This window comes from Oxyura jamaicensis, chromosome 1 (assembly GCF_011077185.1).
Source record: "Oxyura jamaicensis isolate SHBP4307 breed ruddy duck chromosome 1, BPBGC_Ojam_1.0, whole genome shotgun sequence".
Lineage (NCBI taxonomy): Eukaryota > Metazoa > Chordata > Aves > Anseriformes > Anatidae > Oxyura > Oxyura jamaicensis.
Genome location: NC_048893.1, coordinates 97762595 through 97772417, shown reverse-complemented (window position 1 = coordinate 97772417; position 9823 = coordinate 97762595). Strand labels below are relative to the sequence as shown.

General features: G+C 39.7%; 1 long non-coding RNA gene across 1 annotated transcript; it reads right to left on the bottom strand.

Annotated features, from left to right (window-relative positions):
- Positions 1-2033: 2033 nt before the first annotated feature.
- On the bottom strand, positions 2034-3178 carry LOC118160545. The gene is made up of 2 exons (XR_004747557.1): positions 2928-3178; positions 2034-2650 (listed from the first exon to the last, which is right to left on the bottom strand). It is a non-coding gene; the product is annotated as an uncharacterized LOC118160545 (long non-coding RNA).
- Between the last annotated feature and the right edge of the window lie 6645 nt (positions 3179-9823).

Below are 9823 nucleotides of genomic sequence, written 5' to 3'. Positions count from 1 at the left end.
TGTCAGCTGAATCCGTTTGTTGTTTCACATGTACACACACACGTCAGTACCTGCAGTGGTACGTTCACATGAACATCCCAGGTCTTAAAACGAATTTTGTTTATTTCAATTTGGCAAATTAACAAAGAATCTTTCTGTAATCTTTCCTCTCAAGAAGATAACCCATCAGAGATCTAACGTCAGTATGCTAGGGCAACTTTGCAGTGATATTATTTAAGAAAAGAGATCAAAAGCTAACAACCTTCCTAGCTTGGCAAGAGCTTCCAAATGATTGCCTTCTAGACAATTTATCCAGAGAACTGCTGATACATTGTCCTGATGGAGAAGAAACCAGCAGTTGATCTTTGCAGGAAGAAAAGCCTTTTAAGCTCCTACTAGCAATCTTGTACAGAAGAAATGATTAAGGAAAAGCCACCTCCAGGCATGAAAAAAAATCCTTACAATGAAACAGATGGGATAAAATTAGAATCTGTTATCAAGTCTGAAAAGCTCAGGCTAATGCTGTAATTGCAGCACAGAGGACTACCATAGAAAGAATTAATAAAGCTGCTTTGAATTGAAAATGGACAAGGAGTATACCATTTGGAAATGAAAGGGTTTAAGATAATCAGTTCCTCCATAGAGGTAACAGGCTCTAGCATTTCAACTGATCTAATAAGCAACTCATCTAATATATATTCATATTAAACTAATAAAATTAAAAGCAAGTCCCAGGAAGACTGAAACAGTGGCTCCATCACTGCTTTAACGTTTGCCTTGCAGCAGTTTTGGGACTATATCCTACTTTTCAAACAACATGTTTCTGAGGCATATCCAGTACTATGACATGATCATTGCCAGAGTTTAAAGCGATAAATAAAAAAATATATATACATTACGCAGACAGAGAGGGGTGCAGTAGTCAACTTTGCATAGATATTAGCAAAAAGAAGCAAGAACACAATGACTATTAGGGCCTCCTGCATGCCTATGGGCAGAAGGTAGATTCAAGACCCTTCTGTCACAGAGCTTGATACATGGACTTTTGAGTTTATGATACTCAGTGGTTTCATTCTGCAGTGCTTAGTACAACCATTCTCAAGACCCAGAATTTCAGTGCAACATGAATGTGCTCCACTGAAAATGCAACTCTACTGTCGTGGTTTTACCGTGCTAGGCAGCTGAACACCACAACCACTCTCTCACTCCCTCTCCTCAGATGAGGAGGGGAAGAAGTAAAGGAAAGAACAACTCACAAGCTGAGATAAGGATAATTTAAATAAAGAGAAAAAATATTATTAAGGAAATATTATTAATTAAACAATTCAACTAAAGGGAAAAAAGGGAAAGGAGAAGAGGGAGGGGGAAAGGGAATAACAACACAAAACAAGTAAAGGCTATGTGGAAGTGCAGAGGAAAGAAATTACTCTCTACTTCCCACAAATGAGCGATGCTTGACCACATCCTTGAAGCAGGGCCTCAACGCACGTAGCCGGTGTTTGGGAGGAGGACAGACGTTTTCGCAATGAGAGCCCAACCCCCCCCCCTCCCCCCTCCTTTTTCCACCTTTTATTGCTGAGTGTGACATCATATGGTATGGAATATCGCTTTGGTTGGTTTAGGTCAGCTGCCCTGGTGATGTTTCTTTCTCATTTTTTTGCCCGTCCCCTAGGAGGGTTAGAGAAAGTCCTGATGCTGTGCCAGCACTGCTCAGCAGCAGACACAACACCGGTGTGATACCACTGCTGTTCTAGCTACAAGTGCAGAGCACAGCACTGTATGGGCTGCTGCAGGGAAAGTTAACATCCCAGCCAGACCCAGTGCATCTATTAAGAAGAGAGATCTCCTTTGGATGTTTCACTAAGGTCAGACATTATCAAATATTACAGTGAGTAAACCATCTTAAATAGATTTAAAATTGCTCTGAGATCTTGTGAACTTGAGCTATCTTTCAACAAATTTAATCCATGTTCAACTTGTAATACAATCTGCAACTAGGTCAATTTCCAGATAGCCACACAGTTTTTTTTTTTTTTTTTTTTTTTTTTTTTTTCCTAGATTGTCCTGTAGGGCTTGGTTTTCTTTTCTCTTTACTGTATAGTTTATTCAGACTTGAAAATGGTAATTTGACAGAAAGATATTTGGCTGACATTACTTCAAGTTGTACTCCGCTTCCATCGATAGTATTTAATAGGGCGTGACCAGGCCCTATGGTTCTAGTCCATCAAAAAAGAAATTATATACATTATTTAAAAAGAAAAGGTCAGTTGTTTTGTAGCAGATTTTGAGGACAAGAACAAAATATATTATTGCAAATATCAATAAGCTATGAAATGTCTATAGAGACAGGTATTTTTCTCTTCAACTTGATGCGAGTATAGTCATTATCATCTATATTTCACTATCTATTTTTTCATATATCAATGCAGCTTGTGACTTACATATTTTCAAAGTTGGTAGAAGAGATAAAATTCAGTGGTCTGAGAGACACAGGTCTTGGCTGAAGCTGCAGATCTAAAAACAAAAACAGAAATAAAATCAAGCATGCTACTTGCAGGATGGAGGTGACCTGAGTCTCATGCCTAAAGATGCCTGCTTAATCTTTTAGAATGTCCCTTGGAAAAGATCAATTTTCAATCGACAGGAACATTCACTGTTACAAACTTCCCTGCTGGGATACAAAACAGAGGTCATTTATTAAAAGGAATGTAATGAATGGCAGGGCTGATCCTTTTAGTTATTATGGACACATACCAAAAAGAATCTATCTAATCAAAGACTGCAAATTAACAGTATGTTAAAACAGGCTGGTTTTGTGTGTCTGTGGTTACTGACAAGTCACCAGATGCTCAAGATCAATAGATGTTTTACATATTTTAATTATTCTTCTGGGTGTAGATCTTAATTACTCTTATGAACTTCAGGTAGCTTTGGCAGACATAGTTTACGTCGATGCTGTGAGGTTTACTGTTGTTTCATCAGCTAAAACACGGTGCCAGCATGCTGATGTATAGTCACACTTTCATTTCCAGTGGCTCCTTTGAATGCTAGAAGCCGATTCTACAGAGTCCAGCGTGCCACCCCCACCACAATGAAATGTTCAATTGGCTTGCAAATAGGGGAAAACTGTTCAGGTAAGAAGGTTACTTTTAAAATACTACATTCATTTACAGGAACAATACTCCCAGTCTTGTGTACACTGCCAAGGCCTACAAAAACAACAACAACAACAACAACAAAACAACTTAGAGAAAATACTAAATGTCAGAGCAAATAAACAAGCAAGCAAACAAACATACAAAAAGCCCAAAACAACTCACATCAACTGTACTTGAATTCAGGGGAGGATTAGATTGTGGGGACTACAGCAGAAAGAACAGCATCTGCTTTCCAGCTAAAGAAAGTGCTTAACTAATGGGTGCCAGGTTAATCTTTCAGACTGCATGCAGACAGTTACACAGGTGTGAGTCACTTCTGGGGCAGCTGCTAGCAGGTTTGTCCTCCCAGCCACCTGCCTGGGTGCTGAAACTGCCTGCTCCCATCTCTTCAAAAGGAAGCTGGCAGATATGAAGCAAGTCTTACTGCAAGACCTCGACTGGGAGCTTGAGACCAGCCCACAGCCGCCATTTTCCCCAGGTTCCTCATGCTTGACGTCATTCTGCCTTCTTCTACTCTGATTCTTTTCCCCAAATCTCCAATTTTACCCTGCTCCAGTCCTGCCTTCTCTAAATATTTTGCAGTCAAAGGAGTAGAATATCTATTACCTTGGTACTGAGTTAACAAAGGAAATCTTTCTACTATTTTGTGCTTTTAATATCTGATACTAGACTAAGTCACATGGTGGCATACATAAAATACAGGACCAGCAACTAAAAAGAAGACAAAAATTTACACATTAGAGAACTATGTGAAAATTATTTTTGTAATTATATTACACTATAAATACTGGAAATAAGGATTTGGAATTGGGAGAAAAAGTGTTAGAGGAAATAAATCAGACCAAAGACAGCAAGAAGGAAAAGCATGCAAAAAAGTCATAGCAACTGAGGGTTTAAAATATTTGTATATATCGGTGCACTTCCTAATAACTCCTTTAAGATGATTAGTTGGGATGGACATTATATTGATACCTAAAATACTGAAAATTTGTAATAAATTAATCAATCCAGAATGCGAACAGGACTCATGGGGTATTTTCATGTTGTGGTTTAACCCGGCTGGCAGCTAAACACCACACAGCCGTTCGCTCACCCTCCCCCCTCCCTCTCTGGGATGGGTGAGAGAAACGGGAAAGTGAAGCCTGTGAGTTGAGATAAAGACAGTTTATTAAGATAGAAAATAATAATGATAATAATAATAATATAATACTATTACTACTAATGTGTACGAAACAAGTGATGCACAATGCAATTGCTCACCACCCGCTGACCGATGCCCAACCCAGCCCTGAGCAGTCAGCACCCCCCACCCCAGCTAGCCACCCCTTTTTTCAAGTATTCTACCAGTTTTTTAGGATTTTGCAGTTGTTCAGGGGTGAATTTCCAAAACACTAGAGGTGCCCACTGCTCTAGAAACCTGCCCATATCCTCCCACACTCCCTGCCACTCACAACTATCCCACCTCAGGACAGAGCTCTGAATGAGATTCCTAAGTAGTTTAACCTTAAAAAAAGAAAAAAACTGAAGCACATTCAGGAGACATAACAATAACACCATGCTAGTCTGAACATCCCAAGGATATTCAACATCTTGGAGAACTATTGTAACTATTGGAGGATAAGAGGGTGGTGAAGGAGAAAGGGAGAGTGAACAAGTAGGAAAAAATATCTTCCCCTGTCCTCTCCACAGATTGGCTCCCTGACAAAAAAAGGAATAGGTGTAATTGTTAATAGTTTCTGAGATATGGTTTCCAAAGTACTGAGTTGACAACACTGCTGAATACAAATACCAGGTTAGGGTCATGACCAGAAATTTCATCATATCATAAGCCATTGTTACACCGCTCAGTACCATAACAATCTTAAACCAAGGCCTGGAAGGGATAAACAGCATGACAGGGAGCACATACAGTAAGTAACATGCTATAAAACTCAATTTGGAAAACAGGCATAGCAGACTTGAGAGTAAAGCAATCAACATTGTGACTAGCAACTATTAAGCAGGTCTAATACCAATTTTAGTTTAACACACTCTGGTCAGATCTGCCATTATCTCAACCCTTCGAGCCCCATGTTGGGCGCCAAAAAGGACTGTTTTGGTTTAACCCGGCCGGCAGCTAAGCACCAAACAGCCGTTTGCTCACCCTCCTCCCTCCCTCTCTGGGATGGGGGAGAGAAACCAGAAAGTGAAGCCTGTGAGTCGAGATAAAGACAGTTTATTAAGACAGGAAAATAACAACAATAACAACAACAACAACAATAATAATAGCATTACTAATAATAATGTGTACGAAACAAGTGATGCACAATGCAATTGCTCACCACCTGCTGACCAATGCCCAGCCTATCCCTGAGCAGCCGCCCCCCCACCCCAGCTAGCCACCCCTATATATTGTTCAGCATGACGTCAGATGGTATGGAATACCCCTTTAGCCAGTTGGGGTCAGCTGTCCTGGGTCTGTCCCCTCCTGCTCGACCCCCAGCCTGCCCGCTGGCAGGACAGAGTGAGAAGCTGGAAAGTCCTTGGCTTAGTGTAAGCACTGCTCTGCAACAATTAAAACATCAGCATGTTATCAGCACTCTTCTCATCCTAATCCAAAACATAGCACCCTACCAGCTACTAGGAGGAAAATTAACTCTGTCATAACTGAAACCAGGACACTTCATAACTATTTATTTCCTGTTCTGCTTCATTTCTCTAGAAATTTATCTACCTTAAGTCTTATTTATGCATTTTTGCATAATATAAACATTCATTTTACATTCCATATTATTAGTTGTGCCTAATTGCTGCTGCAGCCAGCAGTCACCTTCAGCTGAAATATGGCATCGGGTTTTGACTAGGCGGATTACCATTTCAGAGCACTTTTTGTTATTGCTGTTAATGGATGACACACACTTCTGTATGTCCTAATTTTTCTAAATTACTTTTTTGAAGCATTCTCTTTGCTCTAGGGTTTGCTGTCATCATCATGCTTAGACTGAACAGAACATCTGATGCACTTTATCATTTTTTTATATCCAGTGTTGAAGAATCCAATAGTTCAAACAAAAAGATTATGCATTCACCTCTTCTTTTTCCATCCATCCTGCATTGGCTAAGTCATTGACCTTACATGTATTTGGCAAAAGCACAACTTTTGTCCTGACTCCATGGCGTTCCAGGTCCAGAAGAAGAAACAAGCCCCCAGCTTCTGCATCTTCTGCCTATTCTGTGGTTTGGCATGCCAGCCACACCTGCCCAGTCACCTTTATGTCACACTGGTGTCCCTGGGCTCCAGCATCTGCCCCTGAGCAAGCTGGAATGACATGGGAAGAGCAAAGCATGGGATGAGGGGTGTGATATTAAATTTCATGCACAACGCTGACTCAGAGATGCAAGTTCAAAGTCCAGTTCAAAGATTTCCTCCCCCTTCCCCCCATCCCCATCTGTGCAGGGGCCTCATGACAACGAACTCCTTGGGGCTTGGAACAGATCTGGATGAGCTTTCACACATAATGGCCCCAAAGACAATGGCTAGGGACAGGTGGGCCAAATTCACAAATGTTCTGAGAAACCAGAAGATGAAGCTAGGTTTGCCATGGGATTTACACAAATGCTTAACCAGACATTGGCTAACTGCCAGTCTTCATATATGTCAGTCTTCAAAAAATAGTTGAAGATGGACAAAAAAAAAGTCTTGCCTGCCCATGTGCTTCCCTTAATCCTGCTATGCGTTTTTCCTTTTGGAACAGTTCAAATACTTTGTTATTCTGGTCCCAGGTTATTACTTTATGGAACAGTACTTTGATATATATCACAAAGTAATTTACATTAAGTATATAGAGCCAGTAGGGCCATTTCTGTGTTTCTTGTTTTTAGTAGTGATTACTAACTAATAGCTTTAGCATTCCTATAGCTGTGCCATCTGATGACTGCAAAAAGCCCTCAAAATATTAATTAACTGAGCCACACAATGCACCTGTGAACTAGGTTTTTATCATTCATTGGCAGATGGGGAAACAAAGACACAGAAAGGTTGAATGACTTACGGAGGAGCCCAGAGGAGGCATGTAGCAGAGCTGGAAACAGAACAATTAGTACCCAGAGATGCTAACATTTGGTGCTGCACATTGTTACTCTGCATTACATTTCAGATCTTCCTTTCAAGTTTCAGACCACCACACCTTAGTAACCTGAAAATCTTCCACTAATAATCTTCTTCCTCAAAGCCTTTTAATTGTCTTATTCTTTGGACAGCACCCTGTTTGTCATGCAGCTGTGGGTGATACTCTAGATGCTCATGTTCCGCTGCAGACTTGCAGACATTTCTTTACAGGGTATCTAAGATATAGCTTTCCTATCTTGCCTTCACAGATAAAGTGCTTGTCTAAAGTCTCATCATATATCAACAACTGCAACCCTTTCCTTTCGGCCTTGAAAAATGCAATCTCACACAATCAATATTCCTCCAGAAAACACTGCTGAAGAGATCATTTCTGTTAGCCCTTTGCTTTGTCTTTGTCATCTCGCTACTGGTTCCCCGTCACTTTATTTTACAAACATAAACTCCATAAACTCGTTTTTTTTTTTTTTTTTTTTTTTTTAAAGTCCCATGTAACCTGCTCCATATCATCTATATATTGTCATTCAGAATAAAGAGTCTTACCACTGATGAGCCCCTATAAAGATGGTGGGATGGCAAAAAGACTGGGACAGAAAAAAGATGGGGCCATTCTTTTGAGCAGAAGATAGTGTCATTATGAGATTAGAAAAGAAGAGTGTTAACAAGTACCTGGCAGAACAACTAATATCAGCAAGAAATAAATAAGTTAGTATGAAGATTTCTGATTAATGTCCAACAAGCTAAATGTTAGCTGGTGACACTGTCCTCCAAATGTAAATACTTGACTTTAAAACTCCTATAGATGTAGCAGATTTCAAGGCCACAAAATCCTCTTGCTTGCTGTCTGTCTATCTAGCTACCTACTGCGTAGAAAGTAGATAAAAGTAATGCTATCATCAAGGAGGGAGAGAATAAGATTGTCTCTGCTCCTCTGCAACAAATCACTCACAGATTCAGTGAGAAATATTTCTATTGAAAAGGAAGGCTTCCACATTGAATCCAGCAGAAATGTAGTACGCAACCAACAGGGGAAAGTGCTCTGAGTTGGCCATATTCAGATGAATTTATATATTTAAATGCATTGCAAAAGGCCCTCCCAGAGAAAAGTTACAAAAGACTATGCAGGAAGGTCTTTCCAAAGTTGGAAATTCATCACACAAACCAAATAAGAAAGATAACATTCTTTCCTCCATTTTTCATGCTAGAGACATTCACCAATTTCAATATACTTGTCAATTTAGGATGTTATGAACCTGGTGGTGGTGTGACAAAAACTGACACTTCAGATGAGATGAGAATGGAGGATGGGTACAGTGATGAAAATGTATCCACATCAAAGATGACAACCAGAAGCAGAGAAATTTTGACATCCTTGCCCTCGGTTCTAGTAAAGAAAAAATGCACAAAATTATTGAAGGATTTAGCTGGCAAACAAATGAGATAATTGGCCATCACCTTACAGAAGACAAAAAGGAATATTGGTCAAAAAGAAATATTTTTAAAAGTTCAACTTGAACAAAATTAAATTCCTTCACCAATTTTCAATTGCTAATAATATACAGGTAAGATGCTTCTTTTCCACATGTAATGACAAAGGCTATGAAGAAGATACAGCCTCCTGGCATGATAAATGTAAGGATGAATGATTTGCAAACAAGAATCCGTCGCACAATATCTACAAACACAATCATATGTTCAGAAGAGCTTTTTCTATCCATCAGCTTTGTTAGTAACTCTAGTAGATAGCAATCTACTTGCACTCCTAGACTGTAGTTGAGATCAGGGACAGGATAGAGAGACAGTGCTGTTGAAGGAGCTGTTGTGCAGTAGGTTTCCCCTGTGGGATAACCTTCACAGGTATTTACTATTCTAACGTTAATAAAACTTTTTTGTTTGTTTGTTTGTTTCTGTATTCCTGAAATGGTATTTATACTAGAAATTCTGACTGTGTACATTAGGTACTCCTATCAGTCTTATACAGGTAACGAATTGTGTAGAAAGCAGAACTTTTATGTATTTTGCATCCTGCTCCTCTTCTCTGTGTATTGTTTTTTAAGGTGTCTCAATACATGTATTAACATAGTAAAGTCATTTAAGCAACCATTACAATGGCATAGAAGATCTCTTCTTTCCTTGCCTCCCACCTTCTTTACAAACGGGCCAAACAAAATAGGAATGGGTGATCTGTCATTTACCTAGGAAATAAATCCCATTTGGGTGGAGGATTTGGGTAGGGAATTGGTCTTTATTTTTAATCCTTTTTTAGAACAAAAGCTTTGTAGGTGTGGAAGTAGATTTGACCACCAAAGGAAACAAGCCACTAGAACTGAACTAGATGTGGCACCAGTAGCATCTGCATGGAGCAGAGATAAAAGAGGCAGAAATTAGCCACAAGCATAAACAGGGCATGAAAGGAAGTGGGAACTGTAGAGTAAAAAATATTTGAGTTGATGGGATGATGGTGAGAGCAGAGCAGAGCAGATGGGAGAGGTGTGAAAAGGCTAGAAAGAGCCAGTGAAAGAGGATGTGGTCATCTTCTGGAAGAAGACAACCTTAATGGTGGATGAGGATGGACCAAGGT